Genomic DNA, 6,995 nt, shown 5'->3' on the forward strand with positions numbered 1-6,995 from the left:
ACCACGCTCAGCCAGTGAGTGAACCGGCCATCCCTATATGGGATCCGAACCCGTGGCCTTGCTGTTATCAGCACCTCACTCTCCTGAGGGAGCCACGGGCCGGCCCTTAGAAGAGTCTTCTTGAATCAGAAAATATCTATGGTGATTATTCCTGTGGGATTGTCACTAAGTATGCAGAAAAGACTAATATAACAGGCCTGACTTATCCTTTGAAAAGTCTGCTTATGAGATTGGTCCTTGGCTGGCACATCTGGGAACTTAATATTGGGAGGTGTCTTAGTCCATTTTCTGCTGCTGTAACAGAACACCACAGATTGGGTAATTTATAAAGAAACTAAGTTTATTTGGCTCACAGTTCTGAATGCTGGGAAGTCCCAAGAGCATGGTGCTGGCATCTGGTGAGGATCATACCATGGTGGAAGGCATCACATCATGAGTGAAAGCATGTGTGTGAGAGAGAAATGTGGCTGAAGTTATCCTTTTATCAGGAGCCCGCTCCAGAGATAACTAACCCACTCCCATGATAACAGTATTAATCCATTTATGAGAGTAGAACCATATGAACTTTGGGGGACATAATTAGACCATGGCAGGAGGGTTCCCTCCACTCTCACTGGTAAGACTAAGCTGTTTGTACAGTGTGCTTTATGCTGAATACCCGCTTTCCTTCTGGGAGTCTAGAAGTTTGGTACATGCTAAGTAGAAGGTACCTATGTGACCAGCCTCCAGTAAAAACCCTGGACACTGCATCTCTGACAAGCTTCTCTGGTAGACAAGATTTCACACATATTGTCACAGTTTGGTGGCTGGGGGAATGAAGCACATCCTGTGTGATTCCACTGGCAGAAGACTCTGGAAGCTTGTGCCTGGTTTTTCTCAGGCTTTGCTCCATGCACATTTTCCCTTTGCTATTTGGCTTTGTATGCTTTTGCTATAATAAATGATAACTGTGAGCATGATGATATGCTGAGTCCTGTGAGTCCTCTTAGCAAATCATTGAACCTGGGGATAGTTTTGGGGACCCTGACACACTAAGCAATTCCTGAGAAGCCTTAGGAATACATAAGAAAGGTAGAGCAATACATAGAAAAAGGCACATTGTGGTAAAACTTTAGAGGTTTACCTTGCAAAATGCTCACATATTTTATCTATCTAAGATTATTATCTGTAAAATAGGGAATGGAATATTGATACTAACTACCTCTGTATGTACTCATTTGTATGAGTAGTATACCCTTGGCTTGCTTTATTTTCAGACTTAGGGTTCTGTTTTGCTTTAAAATATGTGCATCGGTTTTTTTACTGATCAGTTTTTTATACTGTTACATTCTCTGCATCACAGAGGTTCACCAAATCTTGTATTCATCACAGTCTTAACACAAGAAGAATTCAACAGTGATGAGTAAAGTAGTTGTTTATAAGGAAGCAGTATTATCACTGAAAAAAAAAATAGCCTGCTAAAACAACGGGGATAATGTTTTGAAGCCTACTTTGCTGGCTTTTGCAAAAGGGATATAGAAGACTGGTTGTAATATCTTGAACATTACCTAGACACTTAAGCAAAGCCCTTAAGTTGTATTTCATCAGATATCTGTTCATGCCCAGCTTGGGTTTCAAAATATGCAACTATACTTTTTCTTCATGTCATTTCCAATATTAGTTTATAAATATACTGCATATATTAATATCAGATATATTACAAATATATACATGTACAATACACATATTACAAATATTGATATGCCTGGTTGTTTTTTATTTTTGTTTTCTATTATGTCTTTTTCAAAATATAAAAATAAGTCTGTAATTTCTAAAATTCTGTGGTCCTAGTCTGAATCCTAAGTCATATAAAGGACAGATTCTCTGTTCAGCTTACACAGTACAGGCATACGAACTATCTAACAAAAGCTTAAAGTAAGTTAAGTGTGGGGTCTACCTGGAAGAGAAAAGCTAATTTAGTACTATATTCTAGAGTCCTTAAGTGCTGATCAAAGTTAGCTCTGGAATGTCATTTTTCACACCAGGAGAAGTATGTGAGATTTGTACATTTACTTCCAGCATAATAATATGCCAATTTGTGAAGATGATTCTCCAGGAATTGAGGTGCTGCCTGGTTTTTCTAGCATTTTTCTTATTTTACTCCTTTCTCTGTTCTGTGACTCTGCCAGTCCTGCACCCTGACTTATCCTCTTAACCCTTAAGTCAGGAAGGCAATCTGAGAAATAGGAGATCCTAAAAGTTTTCTTGACATGCAAAACCTAGAATAGAGTTGAGATATTAATAAAGCTATTTAGTGTATTGTGGGATTTCCTCAGATGTCTGTAAAACAAATGAATTTACATAAAAGATTTATTTCACAATTTAGGGCATCCACTAATGTGAATGAGTTTACTAAAACAGTTGTTATAATTAGAGATAAGCAGATCACATCCTATTTTTCCTTTCCCATTCCCAAGTTATATTCTCTCCTTTTGGAAAAGTATGCTTATAAATGTTTGTAGGAAAAGATTATATGATAAGAACAGAAGAGTCCCATTATCAGTTTATCAACCTTCCCTGGGAGACTTAATGTTATAGACCTCTAATGTTGCCTACGAGAGTTAAATACCTTAATTTAGACTTAGAACCACTTTATTTTCTTAATATGGAAGACTACAAAGTGAAATGCCATTCATTTCCTAAAAGCTGAGGTGAGATTACATTTTCAAGGAGACTCTACACTTAATTTCTCTGCTTTAGTTAAGTGCTTTTCCTTATGAAAAACCAATTTACCTCAGGACAGCAACATACACTTATTTTTGATCAATAACAATTCCTGAGTACGTTCACTGGCATAGGAACAGGCAAAGAAAAAGGCACAGGTTTACCTTGCAAAATGCTCAGATATTTTACCTATCTAGGGTCATTGTGCATGTAATATGAGGTGTTTTCCAGGGTCTACTGTAAAGTTAAAAAAGTAAAGCAGAATAGTGTGTTATATGTTACTGCTTACCCAAGCAAGGGGGATGTTTGTGTGTGTGTGTGTTAAAAACTGAAAAAGCATGGTTACCTTTTGGGGAGAGGCAACAGTGTGGGAGGAATAGGGTAGAAGCTGGACTTCTCTGAATAGATCTTGTTTTGTAAATTTGACTTTGGAACCATGTAAAAATATATTACATAATTATAAAACAAAATTAAAGTATCCCTAAAATTCAAAGCAAAATGAAACAAATGTCTGTATACCAAGTTTGTGGTATAATAAATTGAAGTAGTTATTTCAAGTGACTTTAAATTTCAGTAAATTTGAATATTCCTAGTGGGATATTCTCTAAGGACAAAACAACTGAAAAAAAAAACATTGTTATCAGTACTCTTGTTATTGGTGATAGTGTTGATATTATTATTCTGAAAGTGTGAGTATACTTTGAGATAAAGTATATGAGTAATTTTGTTGTAATAATTAGAGCAGCATGGAAAACGGTATATATAGACGTCAGATTTAGGCTAAGTAAAAACTCTGTGGTCCTGAATTTAAAGTTTTCAGCTGGAAGAAAGTCCTAAGATCAAATCAAACCCAATAGCTTTGAGCACCTAGATCATGGCCTCTAAATAGTGTTTCCTACTAACAGGAACTAGAACTCCTTGAAGAAATGGCTGATTTCATAGTTGGGTAGGAAATGTCCAAGGTGAACTTGGAACATCTTGTCACACCAGAAATAAAGGAAGCTATCGAAGACTACTGGGGCTGAGTTAAAAGTCAATGAGGTGCTGGGCAGTTAGATTAGTTGGTTAGAGGGCAGTGTTATAACACCAAGGCCAAGGGTTTGGATCCCCTTACCAGCCAGGTGCCAAAAAAAAAGAAAAAGGCAGTGAGGCTCCCACTGACCAAACTTGGACTTTTTACTATCAATAGAAGTAGTAACTATAATGGGCTGAAGCAAATCAAATATGCTTAAATCTGTGAATTTATAATTATACTAAAAAAAATCTTAGCTGTCTTTGGAGAGTGCTAGGAAACCAACTTATTTTGAAAACTGGTAAATAAAGGGAAAGAATCAGGCATTTGTCTTCCCTTTGCTGTGTGAACTGTACCTCACAGTTCAAATTATTGAGAAGTTGCTCTTTACATAAGTAATTTAGCTCATAAAGAGGGATAACACTAGAGTGTCACCACTTTGCAAACCCTAATGAAATGATGGCCTAATGAGTCAGATGATGACCACTGGCAGTTGTAAATAGCACAAAAAGACAGGTGCATATTGATTTAATGAAGTCTTTGGATCGAACTATCATTTACAGGAAATACAGAGGACAGAACAACATTTAAATTTCACCACAGGGATTAATGTGCAAAATCTAGTCTGCTGGCAATTTACAGGAAAATGGCTTAGTTTCTTTAATGAATAAATGCCACGTGGGTGGGGGGGAGGAGACAAGAAAGCTATAGAATAAAAGATTAAAAGACACACCAACCAAACTTTATTTTGGATGTTAATTCAAACATAGAGGCTGTTTTTTTTAAAAAAGAAAACTTATAAGACAAAGTTGAGTGTGATAATGGTACTGTGGTTAAATTAAAACAGGAATTTTAAAATCTAAAAAAGATACATACTGAAATATTTATGAGTACAATAGTTTTGAAAATCCAGAAAACTGTTATGCCAACTTCTTTAACCTGAAGGCAGAAATATGTCAATACAGTGATTCTTTTCAGTGCAAAGCACAGTGGGTAGAGAAGCCATCCAGGACACCAGGGTTCCAAACAAGTCTGAATTGTAAACCAGCTGTCCCAATAACTTATTCTAGGGAATGGTACTTTCAAATACATGAGAAAAAGTAGACTGGATCGGTAAACTGCTTTGGAATATGCCTGACACACATAATAAAGGCATATCTGAGACCTCACTGCTTCTATTACTACCACTGGAGTACTAAAATAGCTTCCTGACTGGTCTCTCTGGGCTTCCATCCCTCCTTACTTGTCCTCCTAGTTTTAAAACAGCAGCCAGAGTAATCTTTTAAAAATATGAATCAGTGCTGACTAGTTAGTTCAGTTGGTTACAGCACAGCCTTTTAAAACCAAGATCTTGGATTTGTATCCCTATACCAGCCAGCTGCCATAAAAACAAAAACAAAAAACAAAACAAAAAACCATTTACTCTTCTCAAAACTTTCCAAGACCTTGAGTGACTATATTTAAAAAAGTGAATGAAATCACTTGATTCCCCACTTAATGAGGGGAAATCAGAGTATAGCAGAATGCTGTCTGCATGGACCTTTGATCTTAGTCCACTCAGGCTACCTCTGAAATGAGCTGTGTGGGCTGGCCAGTTAGCTCTGTTGGTTAGACCACCACCTTGTAACACCAAAGTTAAGGGTTTGGATCCCCATGCTGGCCAGCCGCCAAAAAGAAAAAAAAAAAGCTGTTTAACACATGAGCATTGGAAATATTCTGGAACAGAGGCAGTTTATTGTACTTCACCTGAATAAATGGAGTCATGATAAAAACAAACAAAAAACCATTTCCAATGGTTTCCCAACTCACTTAGAATAAAATCCAAAGACTTTACCATTGCCTCATCCCCTCCCCGCTGTCACTCCACTTTACTTCCACTAGCTTTCTTGCTATTCTAACTTTTCAGGTTGTCTCCAAGCTCAGGGCCTTTGTATTGGCCTGTTCCCTGTGTTTCTTGCAGATAATAGCATGGCTCTTCTTTTACATACTTATTTTTCTCAAGTGTTACATACTCAGTGAGGCTTTACCTAGTCTAAAATTATCCAAAATTTCATCACCTTCTCCTACTCACCTGTCCCCTTCCTAGTTTATTTTTTTCTTGTTAGCTAATCCATTATACATTTTAGTTAAATTGTTTTACTTATCATTAGTCTCTCTCATTCAGCTCCATAAGTTCAAAGGTTCTGCCTGTTTCCTTCACTATGTCACTGATGTTTAGAACAATGCCTGTCATAATACGTGCTTACTTAGGAAATATTTGTTAAATAATTGAGTACCTTCATGGGCTCCTCCCTTTCTTCAAATCTATTCAAATGTCACCTCAGCAGTGAGGCGTTTCCTGAAGATCCTATATAAAATAGCACCTTTCCCCTTACATGCACAGAGACCATTACTATATCTCCCTACCCCTTTTTTACCATTGTATTTAGCACCACTTGACATGTTACGTATTCATGCATTTGTCTCCTTTCCCTTCCCAGTAGATTCTACTTTTACAAAGGCAGAGACTTTGTTTTGTTCGTTACTGTATCCTCAGCGTCTTAGATCAGTGCTTGACTCTTGTTAGGTTCTTGTACGAACTTAAACCAATTCTGAACAGACAGCATTCCCCCTGCTACCACAAACACTGCCAAGGTTGACGTAAGATTCCAGCACAAAAGAGAGAAGCTCGCCGGTGAGCACTCTAAATTCCTCTTCACATTCCAAGCGCTCCTTGCTAGGAACTGCAAAAACATCGGTGTTGCCCATTTCATTTTTGCTCCTAAAATTTACTTATTTGGCGGCGGCCAGTACTGCGGGAATCCGAACTCTTGACCTTGGCGTTATAAGGCCACGCTCTAATCAACTGAGTTAACCGGCCAGCTCACCCCTAAAATTTAACCACATAATCGACAGCTCAGACCATCGGAGCCACAAAAATATTTAGCAAATTACTTTCTAAGCTTTCGGACGTTAACCAAAACGTAACGATTTACTTGACTCTGTAAAACAACAACCCAGAGAACAAAAGTTATCCCCCTGTATGCAATGCCCAGGAAGAACAGACGTGGCGCGGCGTCCTCGCGCCCACCGGCTCAGGATTGGCCAAGGCTCGGCAGGCACCGCCCCACTCACGCTGCGACGCTCGCTTGGTCGCGAGCGACCCGGGCGGTGTGCCGGGAGGAGCGAGGGGGGCGGGGCCGGGCGTCCTCCTGCCCACCAGGCTCAGGATTGGCCGAGGCTCGGCAGGCCCCGCCCCGCTGGGGCTATGGCGAACGCTTGGGCTAGGGCGTCCCCGGAG

This window comes from Galeopterus variegatus, unplaced genomic scaffold (genome assembly GCF_000696425.1).
Source record: "Galeopterus variegatus unplaced genomic scaffold, G_variegatus-3.0.2 Scaffold3504, whole genome shotgun sequence".
NCBI classification, from domain to species: domain Eukaryota; kingdom Metazoa; phylum Chordata; class Mammalia; order Dermoptera; family Cynocephalidae; genus Galeopterus; species Galeopterus variegatus.